Source organism: Cyprinus carpio, chromosome A8 (assembly GCF_018340385.1).
Source record: "Cyprinus carpio isolate SPL01 chromosome A8, ASM1834038v1, whole genome shotgun sequence".
NCBI lineage: Eukaryota > Metazoa > Chordata > Actinopteri > Cypriniformes > Cyprinidae > Cyprinus > Cyprinus carpio.
In genome coordinates, this window is record NC_056579.1 from 15,179,609 (window position 1) to 15,193,026 (window position 13,418).

Genomic DNA, 13,418 nt, shown 5'->3' on the forward strand with positions numbered 1-13,418 from the left:
CAGTTGTTTGAAAGTTTTTTTTGTTAATGATAGTGACTAACGGATTGCCTAAAAATACTAAAACTGCACTGAATTTGTGTGTGCAAGCATTCTGGTTTCTCTGTGTAGTTTTTGTTTTCTGATACACTCTCCTTTCTATGTGTTTGTTGGTATATTTTAGGGCCCAGCTGTTTTCAACCTCAACCGCTCTCAGTGCTAGTGTCCCCCATGTGCCAACAGCGCCCTCCTCCACAGGGTAAGGGTTTACACTGAAGAATGAAGCCACCTTTTCGGCATGCAATTCAATAATGAAAATTCATTCATCATTTACTCCCCTTGCCATTATGTATATGACCTTCTAGCTTGTTGAACACATAATGAGATATTTCTGAACACATGCTTACGCTGTCATGTTTTTACATACTATGAAAGTAAACTATGATTTTTCCCTGCCAAACTCCAAAATGGTCATATTGTACCATGAAAATAGTACATACAAAGACGTCTTATGAAACCAGACAATAGTTAAAATAATTTAAAATATACTCATTATACTCATAATCTTTCTTCCACCCCATATTGTTCAAATATGCATCAGGATGACACACTGCCTGCAACAGGTTTTACTACCAATGGGATGTCGTATATAAAGGTTGCTAATCTGAGTGGGGAACATTTTTAGTGAATAAAGTGTCAAGTTTTGATCTGTTCATCACACAAGTCTTGAAATATAGCTGCTGGATGACTTTAAGTACTTTTTAAAATGATTTTGTTGTTCAACTGACGTCATCAGAGAAGGAATGCCATTCCAGAGGTGAAGGTAATTTTACAAGACTAGTAATGTTCTCTAACAAAGTAAATAGTTTTTTTTGTTCATTTTCATTACATGCAGACTTTAGTCAATCCTTCAGTCAAGCCAACACCAAAAGACGTAGGCTGCTCAATATCCATTTTCATTGCCGATTAGAGATTCTTCCTCTGTTATTCATGATTGCTTAGAAATATACTCTGTTTGTGATAGCCACAAAGTCATAGTTTTGCAGCAACATCTCTGCGCATGACCAAAAGTGTAAATCTTATTGGTTGGCCAATGTTCTTTGCGATGTGATGGAAAAGAGATTAGAATAGTTCTCTGCTATAAAAAAATTAAAAACATCTCATCGACAGCATGTGATCATGTTGGTCTGAACTGATGTGTTAACAGCTGTTGATTCAAATCAAAATGTTTATCGCACCAAATTTTCATGACAACCTTATTTTGTTTGGTGTTGGTGGTTTTTTGTGGATATAAATAATTTTTTTTTTTGTTGTAAGAAAAGAGGATTTAGTTTAGATTTTCAAAAAATGGTTAATAGTTTGTGTTTATATTATAACCTGTTTACACAGTAAAAATTAGCTCTGTTTTTAGGAGGTCCCACAAGCGTGTCTGCTAGCACTACTGCTGTCCGTCAGGGAGCCCCACCACAGCAACGTCCTTCTCCCAGGGCCAGCCCCCTGATCCCCAAACCCAGTCTGTGACCAGTTCCTAATGCTCAGAACCCAACCCCCCCGACCCAACAAACCCGGCCCAATCAAAACCCCCACAGCGACAAGCGCCAGTCAAGGCGGAGCCGCAGGTCATCAGAGGCCGCTCTGACAGGCACAGTGTCCTGGCCCAGCGTGGCCCGGTGGTTCTTCTCCTCAGTCACACAGGGTCCCAGCAAGTGTACCCAACAGTCAGCCACAAAGGCCTCAAAACTGGCGGCCATGGTTCCCAAACCAACTGGGTCAGGCCTGCCATCAGAGGCCTCAGCAGCCAAGTACAGGGCCAGGCCAACCCGGCAGCCATCCCAGGGTGGACCACAGCCATCCCCAGACCGCACCCTCAACCACCTCTGCAAACGCAGCAGACAGGGTCCTCGCCCTCCTACCACTCAGCAACCACGGCCTATGGCACAGAGCCAGGGAGGTCTAGTAGGCCCAGAGGTGCAACGACCTCCCTTGCAGCAGAAACCTACACCTCCACAGAAAACCAAGTCCTGATCACCCCGGCTCTGAGTGGATCGCCACAGCTTAGTCAATAGGTTTTTTGTCCTCTGTCATATTTGCTTCAAATTTGTAAGTGCAGTTGACTGGATGTAAAGATTGTTATGATTCATAATCATCTGGACATGATTTTTTTCCATTTATTGATGATGTTTCATCACCCATCTGCAAATGACTACACTAGGTAGATGGTGGCCATTCTCCTCTGCTACATCGTAAAATTCTTAACTCCCAATGACAAGTTTCAAAATAACAGCATGTAAAGTATTTGAACAGGAATCTTTTGTAATATTATAAATGTCTTAGCTGTCACTTTTGATAAATATAATGCATCCTTTCTGAAAAGTATTGTTTTCTTTAACAACAACAACAACAACAACAACAACAAAAATGAATGAACAAGAATGGTGCAAGTTCAAACTGGATAAAGCCTAATGGAAAATTGCCTGAAATCATCTTTATGATTAACTTTATTTAGCTAAAGCTGCCCCACCCCCCCCCAAATCTATAATCTAATAATTTTGGTATATATTCCATATTTTTAGCCATGGGTGTATTGGCTACTACCAAGTATTCAACAGAATGGATGAAATGAAATGAATGGATAAACACGTCCAAAGCTTTTTAACAGAATTCTGCAAAGGCATACTATGATGACTTTAATTCCCTTAAATATTCATAACAGATTTTGAATAATGTTTGATGATGATAATGAACATGACATTTGACAATAATAGTAACTAATGATGATGTGGCTTATACAAATACAGAGCACGACGCCTAATAAAACATGGAGATACAGCAGTATGCCACTACGAAACTGATCTGGTATTTTGCATGCCGAAGATGGCTTTCTTCAGTCTTACACCCAAACCATTCATGCACTTGATTGTGGAAAATTGCATTTTTCTGAATTGAAATGTGCATTTGATCTATTTTTCCACTGTCAGCGATTGTCAGCAAGTATGAATGTGTTCCTCTTATTCCCACTATTCCTCAACAATAAAGTTTCTAAGGTGACTAATGCAATATAGCAGTGAGAGCCCTACAAAAAAAATTAAAAAATAAAATTATATTACTGAGATGTGCCTTTACACTTGGTTCTTTATTTAGGAATAGTGGCCCAGAATAAACAATGGCGCAGAGTAAAGTGCATGTATATACATCTACAGATGCCATTTCTCATAAGTTCAAGGGCTGATGTAAACATTGCACTTGAATCATGATTGCTTGAATGACACAATAGAAAGCATATGAATTTCAATCTCTCTCCTTCTCTCACAGCTTATTTATTTTTCTCTGCCATACCTTTATAAAGCCATCTCCATGCATTTGCTGCATGACTTTAATAGCCTCTTCCTCTCCTTTATTGCCACAGTTCTTCTCTTTGTAGCAAATCCCAGTCTCTTACAATACATTCAACATTCCAGAAACGCCGTCCGCCCAGCACCAAAGTCCTAGTCAGGATGAAGCCAAGGCTGAGACCATCCGCAACCTTCGGAAATCCTTTGCAAGCCTCTTTCTCCGTGGAATAAACACACATGACACAGACACAGAAACACATACACAGACAGAGAGGTTATGCAGTCTTTCTAGATAACATACAAACACAGACACTTGTCAATTATACACAGGAAGGACCAATTATATCGTACAACATTGCACTTCGGATCTGTGCACATCAATTTGCAATGCGACACAAATAAAACACTGCCTGCACTGCTAAAGACTGCATTATGAAGTGAGATATCACAGCATTATTGCAGTTTAATCTTTTAACACAACTGAATTCTTTAGACACATTCCCAGTTTTTCGAGGCCAACTGATGGAGGGAGGTGTGAAAATAAAATACCACACACAGAAACACTCGCATGCACCCTTTTACACTACCTACACAGTGACTGGACCTGCATACACTTAGCACACGTGCTTTGCCTGTTCATTCCAGTCTCCTATTATTAACTAATAATCCTAGATTGTTTTTGAAAATTAAAAGTTTTGGTGGTCATTTTGTTGTAAAACCATCCACCGCCACGCTCTCTCAAGATATATGATATCTGAAGTATGTCTGCTAATTGTCTGAAGCATGTTCTGTTACGATAAGGGGCACCATCTTATGATTTTAACAGTGCACCACATTGTAATGTAAGCCAAATGTTTTATGGTTCCGTATTTTACATGCTTGAGCAGGATTTTGGATTTTGCAATAACACATTGTGACGTTGTTAAAATTTTGCACAAGCTTCCATTGTCGAAACTAACCCCTGCAGCTGTTAGCGCTAGCCACTTGTGTTACTTGCATGTCACTTAAGGAGAACGTAGTCGCACAGTGTGGGTGGTCTTGCTTTGTGTTGTGTCGTTGCACCTAGATAAGGTAGTTGTGTAGTGAAAACGTTGTTTCATTTTTTGTGAGCAAGCTGTCCGCTGCTTCCCTGACGTCCCTTTTCCTGACACACACAATTGTACCCCTTCAACGTGCCATAGCCAGATAGGCATACAAAAAGAGGTTGGTTTTGTGCAATCACATATGTCTCAGGGATGTCCTGAAGAGAAAGACGCAATGACCTAATGTCACTGATCAGGTCTTCCAACCCATTAATGTATAGAGTTATTGATTGTGAAGGCCAGTAAAGGGAGGTATCTGTCGAATGTATTTGTTTGCTACATAAACATGTTTGCACACTAATGCTATAACACTTGAGAACATATGAGATGGGTGAAAGCTCAGGAAGGTTTGTTGCATCAAGAGAAGGTATATTTTTGCATGCCTGGATGAGTATGTAGTTGTTTGGAGCTGCTTGTTCATCACACTTGTGGGCCCTATGAAAACGCAATGCCAAAATACGAAGCCAAGGATGCCATCAGCAGCAAATGTCTTCATAATAGGATCATCTTTAGAAGATAAGCTGAACCGGCAGTGTCTTCCACAAGTGAGGATAAAACATTCCAATACTAGGCAATATATTTAATCAAGGCCATTCCAGGAGTCCTGACCCAATCCCGAATCCTCCCCTGCTTTCTCGCTCACCAGCCTGTTGTGTATTCAAAGTGATCCTTTTGTGACAAATGGTGCGTTAATGTGAATATATATGTAATGTTGTATCGTAAACTGTCTAAACCAAATAGAAGTGTTGTACAGATCTTAACTCAACAAACGATGCAAACGCCCTGTATTTGATTTGATACTCAAAAGGTGATCTTTGTGGGTTTTGTGTAAGACAGGATTTTACTTCAATCAGATGTGATTTAGGTTGTGCAATATCTCCACTGGTAAACTAAACTTAACAGGTCTGTGTTCTTTATTTGACCCATTTTGTGACAAATGCAGTTGTTAAAAGTCATCTTTAGTGTAAGTAGATTGGTTCACATATGTGGTTATCTAGATGGTCATCCATGATATTGTTGTGGCTCAGGCAAACTTTCAGTGCTCTTCTGTGTGGTCATGTTTTTACAAATTAGGATAGATATATATGTTAAATGATGGCTTTAATGAATGTCTAATGAATAACTGTATCACCGATGCAATCAAGTCTTGGAGGCAAATGAAACTTCAGTCATTTATTTGAATTTTGCTGTACTTATGGAACCCATGCCTGAAGTTTGTACTCCAGAGTTTGGTTTAAGGTTTTTTTTCTTTTCTTTTTTTTTTTACATGTGTACTTTCTGTTTTTATATTAAAAAAATTATCTCCTTTTAAAGAAAATTAATTCAAATGGGTCATAATTTCTAAATAGGTTTGACTTTCTCAGTGAATTTTATTGTCTGTTCATGCCTGCCAACTGTATAAAGGAAGATATAAAATTAAATTACAAATATATAAAATTATAGTCTTAAATTCTATTGAAATGAGAAATATGGTTAGACATTGTATAGTATTACACAAACAGATGCAACTTTGATGTAATCTTCAATGTAGCTTAATAATGGTGTCAAATTACTATGCTAAAATGTGCACATAATCAATAAAGTCTATCAAATAAATATGCATCTCCTTTCTCTTATGTTAACAACCTCTGTTTGGAATATTAATCATAAATATAGCCTAATGCTTACTGAAGTAAGCTCAAAATGTGATGACATGGAATTAGTTCAGTGAGTTGATTTGGTGAAAGATTTATCAAACTGATTCAAAACGTTAACTCTTTTTTCCTTCCATATTTCTGACATGGCATGAACGCACCACAACTCCCACACTTGCATCCCTTGTAAACAGCTGCATATAGGCTAGTCTACCTGCAAGCTGTTTATGGCTGTCAAGCTACATAACAACATATGGCACAACTAATAGTTCACCTACAAATTATAAATTATGTCATAATTTACTCACCCTCATTGTTTCTTTCATGACTTTCTGATTTCTAAATAAAATTTCTGGAGAGTATCCTGGTCACTCTTTTCCATGTAATGAACGTAAACGAGGACTGTTTCTGTCAAGCTTCAAAATGACCAAAAAGAAGTACCGAAAATTATCCTAGGCCTTATGCAAATATCAAGCAAATATTGTTTGCACACTGGACGCTTTGCAGTTGTTGCATACATGTATTACAGAAGATACAGAAGAGGCTTCGGTGTTAAGATAACGTTGTATATAAAATATGCTGTCTGTTACAAGTTTTTATCGGCACTTTGAAACATCTTCGAGCGTGACTCGTGATTAGCGCTGTTTCGTCATGAAAATGCGTTAATGAAGTGAGAATAATAATTTGTACAAATCTAAATATTTAGGTTAAAGCCCTGTCGAAGTCATTGATTCAAAACTTTTTATCGATTCCAAAACTCCAATAATACCATTTTTGTTAAAGTTGGTTTTGGTTTTTAACAAATTTGAATTTTAAAAAAGTTTTTAAAAAAATTAATAAAATAATAATAATAATAATAATAAAATAAATAAAAACACAATACATCCGATCTAGTCCCGTCTCAGGTGCAAGAGAAGCTGTTACTCAGTATGACCAAAGTGAGGCGCAAGTCTGCAACATTTTTAAGCACCATTTATGCTCTTTTCAAATCAATGAGATCTGCTGTGTAATACATACTGTATGACTCGGCTGTTGTATTAATAAACAGACAATTAATTGCCATTCTTAACTTAATATTAAAACATAAATGTAAGCAAACAGATTTAATTCGCTGTTTGTTTCAGTGAAGAACATGTGCTTTAAGGAGGATCAGTTCAGTTTACTAGTTCTTGGCTATTTATATAATTTATTGTGTCATAAACGTCGGACTCCAGGAAGAAGGGGGAGTTCTGCTTTTGTTGGTGAATACAGTAGGGCAGAGGAGCTGTTAGTACATCACTGCTGTCAAAGGAACGATATAGCTACATTTACTGAGCCATTTTCATCTGCTGTCTTTTCATCGATATTCTATTTTTTCTTTGATTTTTTTTTTATTATAGGTTATTGTGATTAGTTGGGATTCTTTTGTATTATTTTATAATATTTAATGATTTTATTGGGATTTGTTGTATAATTATTTTTAGTGGTCTGTGACATTTGTTCATTCATATTGAACTAAAGCTCAGTCTTTATTGCTGAAAGGATCTTTATATATCTTTATACATCATGTAATGCAATCAAGCGGAGACATCTCTTCCATTCAGTGTCTGGATTACTTTGATACCAGATGCCATTATGCCCACAACTATTGTACTGTTCATGCAATCAGAATAAGCCTCTGGCAAGGGAGATATTATGATGTTATGCATAACTTTAAGTGGTAAAAAGAAGCTAAGAGTGTGTGATACTGTGCTTTACAGCAGCATGCAAGGCTTTATTAGACCCTGATGTGAAAACAATGCTGGTAGCACATAGGCCCTATCTGTGCTGTTGTCTCCCCGTCTCCTTTGAAAATAGAAGATTGGGCACACGAGAAGACTGTCACTCACTGCAGTGGGCTGTGAGCTCATAATTACATTCCTCAAAGCCAGGTCACGACCTTTGTTGACTGCTGTAAACATTACAAAACCATTTGAGTTCTGTGGTTTCTCATCAGCTGTGTCTATTCTCATGCATTTCTCTTAAAGTTTGAACACAGTTGTGTGGCCGCAGTGTGTGAAAACAACCATCCTATAATGGTAAAAATCCACCCACTCATTGTTTTATAATCCTAATAAATCATAACAGTCTCTCCTCACTAGATTTCTCACTACTATGATGTCATACTCGGGGAAAGTCCCGCCCATTTGTGATGCTCTCTGCCCTATTAGCATATACACAGACCTGGGGTGCGTTTCCCAAAACCGTAGTTGCTAACTAAGGTAGCAACTTTGTTGGTTGCAATGTAATTTCCCATTGCCAACCAACTAAGTTGCTAACAGATTGGCAACTACGGTTTTGGGAAACGCACCCCTGAGTGAGAAGCTCTGCACTCTTCTGAAAAGGGAGGCGGGAGAACCAGCTCATTTTCATTTAAAGGGGAAAAACACAAAAAACAGCATTTTGGCTCATACCCTAAAAGTGGCATTTTCAACAAGCTATAAAAAAGTATTTTGAGATAAATCTTCACATACACACTCTGGGGACATCAGAGAACAATTTAAAATATTGTATCAATGCATTCTATGGCACCTTATAACAAATGACCATCTATCAATTTCCAATTACAAGAAAACTTTGTTTTAAACTCATAACATCAAGTCTGAAAGCAGGCCAGCAATTATTGTAAATCCCAAACAGACAATAGTCTTGCTCAGTTCTCAACCTCATAAATGACAAGAAAACTAACAGTGTGCTCCAGGAAGGAGGTGGATGAGGTCAATTTTAATTAGAAGGCAGATCAATTTTTGTTTCTGTTTACCCTTTACATTTATCTGGACTATGAATCAAACATTTTAAAAGTCGTATTGCAGACTTGGTCTTTGAACCTAACCTCCTTTAAAGCAAGAGGAAATGATTGTTAATGTTATATTAGGACCTGCAGATCCTCTGCCTAACATGTAGAGATAAGGCCAATGCCTTTAAAGCAGTGGTTCCCAGCCTTATTGATGCAAAAGCCTACCATTGTTCAACACAATGTTCAAAGGCCCCTTGTTCAAATGTTCAAAGGCCCCTTTTTTTTAATAAACAAAAACAATATTTATTGGAGGTAAAAATGAATTTTCCTTCATTTTATGCATTTTTTTAGAACTGAAATTTATTTTAATTCTTTTATTAAAGATTATTATATATCTTGAAATTATTTTCATTTATATATTTAATTATGTGTGTGTGTGTATATATATATATATATATATATATATATATATATATATATAACATATACATACACACACACACACACACATATACACTCTATACTCACTTTATTAGGTACACCTTGGGTTGGACTCCCTTCTGCCTTCAGAACTGCCTTAATTCTTCATGGCATAGATTCAACAAGGTGTTGGAAACATTCCTCAGAAGTTTTGGTCCATATTGACATGATAGTATCACGCAGTTGCAGCAGATTTGTTCGGCTGCACATCCATGATGCGAATCTCCCGTTCCAACACACCCAAAGCTGCTCTATTTGATTGAGATCTGGTGACTGTGGAGGCCATTTTGAGTAAAGACAACTCATTGTCATGTTCAAGTAACAGTCTGAGATAATTTGAGCTTTGTGACATGGTGCATTATCCTGCTGGAAGTAGCCACTGACATCAGAGAACAATTTAAAATAATTGTATCACTGCATCTATGGCACCTTATAACAAATGACCATCTATCAATTTCCAATTACAAGAAAACTTTGTTTGTTAAACTTCATAACATCAAGTCTGAAAGCAGGCCAGCAATTATTGTAAATCCCAAACAGACAATAGTCTTGCTCAGTTCTCAACCTCATAAATGACAAGAAAACTAACAGTGTGCTCCAGGAAGTGGGAGGTGGATGAGGTCAATTTTAATTAGAAGGCAGATCAATTTTTGTTTCTGTTTACCCTTTACATTTATCTGGACTATGAATCAAACATTTTAAAAGTCGTATTGCAGACTTGGTCTTTGAACCTAACCTCCTTTAAAGCAAGAGGAAATGATGTTAATGTTTATATTAGGACCTGCAGATCCTCTGCCTAACATGTAGAGATAAGGCCAATGCCTTTAAAGCAGTGGTTCCCAGCCTTATTGATGCAAAAGCTTACCATTGTTCAACACAATGTTCAAAGACCCCTCCCTTTGTTTTAATTTTTTTTAATAAACAAAAACAATATTTATTGGAGGGAAAAAAGAATTTTCCTTCATTTTATGCATTTTTAGAAATTGAAATTTATTTTCATTCTTTTATTAAAGATTATTATATATCTTGAAATTATTTTCATTTATATATTTAATTATGTGTGTGTGTATATATATATATATATATATATATATATATATATATATATATATATACACACACACACATATATACACACACACACACACATATAAACTCTATAATAAATTTATTAGGTAATACTTTGTTTGGTCTCTTTTTCTGGGTTCACCTTGGGTTGGACTCCCTTCTGCCTTCAGAAATGCATGGTGTTGGAAACATTCCTCAGAAGTTTTGGTCCATATTGACATGATAGTATCACGCAGTTGCTGCAGATTTGTTGGCTGCACATTCCTGATGCGAATCTCCCGTTCCAACACAGCCCAAAGCTGCTCTATTTGATTGAGATATGGTGACTGTGGAGGCCATTTGAGTAAAGTGAACTCATTGTCATGTTCAAGTAACCAGTCTGAGATTATTTGAGCTTTGTGACATGGTGCATTATCCTGCTGGAAGTAGCCACTGTAGTCATAAAGGGATGGCCATGGTCAGCAACAGTACTTAGGTAAGCTGTGATGTTTAAACAATGTTCAGTTGGTACTAAGGGGCCCAAAGTGTGCAAAGAAAACATCCCCCATACCATTACACCACCAGCAGCAGCCTGAACCGTTGTGACAAGGCAGGATGGATCCATACTTTCATGTTCTTTATGCCAAATTGTGACCCTACCATCTGAATGTCGCAGCAGAAATTGAGACTCATTACACCAGGCAACCTTTTTCCAATCTTCTATTGTCCAATTTTGGTGAGCCTGTTAGAATTGTAGCCTCCGTTTCCTGTTCTTAGCTGACAGGAGCGGCACCCAGTGTGGTCTTCTGCTGCAGCAGCCCATCTGCTTCAGGGTTCAACGTGTTGTGCGTTCAGAGATGGTATTCTGCATACCTTGGTTGTAACGAGTGGTTATTTGAGTTGCTGTTGCCTTTCTATCATCCCTAACCAGTCTGCCCATTCTCTTCTGAGTCGTAACCTTGGTTCCCTGAGAGCAGGAATGAGACATTGCGGAGATCGCCGAGATCGCTGCTCAATCAGCAGGGCAGAGTTCAGGATCAGATTCTGAAGTAAATGTAACATGCACCGCATTTTATACTGCCTCTCAAGCTCGTTAGTATTTGCATGTGATTTGCATACTTTGTGACAAATGGCCAGTCAATTGGACTGGCGTGAGCCAATAGGACTTCAGGAAATCTAGAAGGAGTCTCGTTCCCGCTCATGGCCATGAGCTATTAATTTGTGGGAATGTCATAATAACTCATGGGAACATGATAAAATGTGTATTTTTATTATTGCTTGGACAAAATGCTGCACATTTCTTTGTGAAATTGAAATATAACAATTAGGGATGTAACGATTCACTCAACTCACGATTCGATTCACGATTTCACGATTTAATTCGATTCACAATTTGATTTGATTTGATTTTTTAAACAAAATTAGATTAAAGCTTACTTATAAATTAAATGTGTCCTTTTATGTCCTTTGCTTGGACAAAATGCTGCATATTTCTTTGTGAATAGGCTACAAAATCAGGTGTTGCTTATTAACAAAATACATTCATGTACAAAATTTAAACTGATGTCAGTGTTTTCATGTTTTAACAGCACTCCTAAGGATAAGTTTACACTTTAATTTGTAGCAGACAAAGTGGCAAATTAGTGGCAAAATTATATCAAGGATTGAAACAGCCTATATAGCGCAAAGAGTGTTCTAACACTCATGCCATGGGAGTAGAAAACATGGGGGGATGCCCCCCAACCATTGCTTATGCATATTATATATGTATTTTACTTACATTTAACATTTTGAACATGCATTGAATATTGTCAGAAGACTGAGAAATATTGCAGTATAATGTTGTTTACCTAAATTGCCCAGTCCTGGCTGGGTCAGTGGTGAGTTTACAGTGCAGGGGTTCACAGCGATTTATGCAACTCTCTATTACTTGCAGCATCATTACTTGGGTTCATAAATCCAGTTACTGCCAGCCAGCCTCATTGGCCCTTCATGATGTAAAGTGTGGGTGAGAGTGTGAGAGGAGAAAATAAATGGAGATTCTTCTCTCTCTGACAGGCAGAGGGGTCTGACAGCATTTCCCTGGATTTAAATGAACACAGAACTCTCTGTACTGTCAAGCTATCACCACCTTCCATTCATCTTAAGTCCATAACATCGGTTTACTTGGTCTATATGGAGAGCTGCCCTTGGCATGCCATTTCTCAGCCTTGGAAAAAACACTATCTACATTGCAATTTTTGGCTTTTGCATAGTTGAGGTAACCATGGAAACTACAGACATTCTTCATCAAGAGGTAGGAGATTTGTGTTTGATTGTGCATTGTCTAGATTACATTCATTTGAATGTTTTGACCCTTAAAGAACATTTAGACATGGCTGAGGAAAAGCTTAATATATTTTTATCACCAAGGTTTTTCTTCACCATCTGCAGTGCAGTTCATATTGCTTGAGTAAGAGCAAGATGCCAAAAACGCATAGCCAAACTCTGGGTGAACAAGAAAAGGACTTGCACCACCACTGACATTTGGGCAAAAGGATAAGGGATAGGAAACACAATCCCACCCTCTGTCCATGTGCCAAGTTACCCTGGCAAGATATTTCACCAGACATCACCAAGCATCACCACAGACAGAGGTTGCTTTCATAAAGGGCTGCAGATTCTAACTTTCAGGCTTCAGTAAATCTTTATGCTTTCAGCAAAGGCTCACTGGTGAACCAAATTTCCTGAAAAACACAAACTGATTTAAAACTCGGATTTGATTTGTGTGCATTATATACCACTTAAAAAGGCCACAGATGTTTTAATGTTATATTTTATTAAATAAAAAAGTTAATTTCAGTAAATATTGCTGTTTATTATGTACTGTTATGTATAAATGGAAGTGATTAAATATGATTCTTCATTGTGTCCATGTAGTGGTAAACTAAATGAAAATATTTCTTTTTTTGTGTTCAAACAGGGAAAAATCATGCCTTGATCATTTTAATGACATTTTTACCATATTTTACTAGCTGTGCAAAGGTTGTCCAGAAGAAAGGAGTGTAAAGATGCATGCTAATGAAATGCTGCACAACAACATCCCCAGTGGGTCCTTTCATTTTAGCGCAGT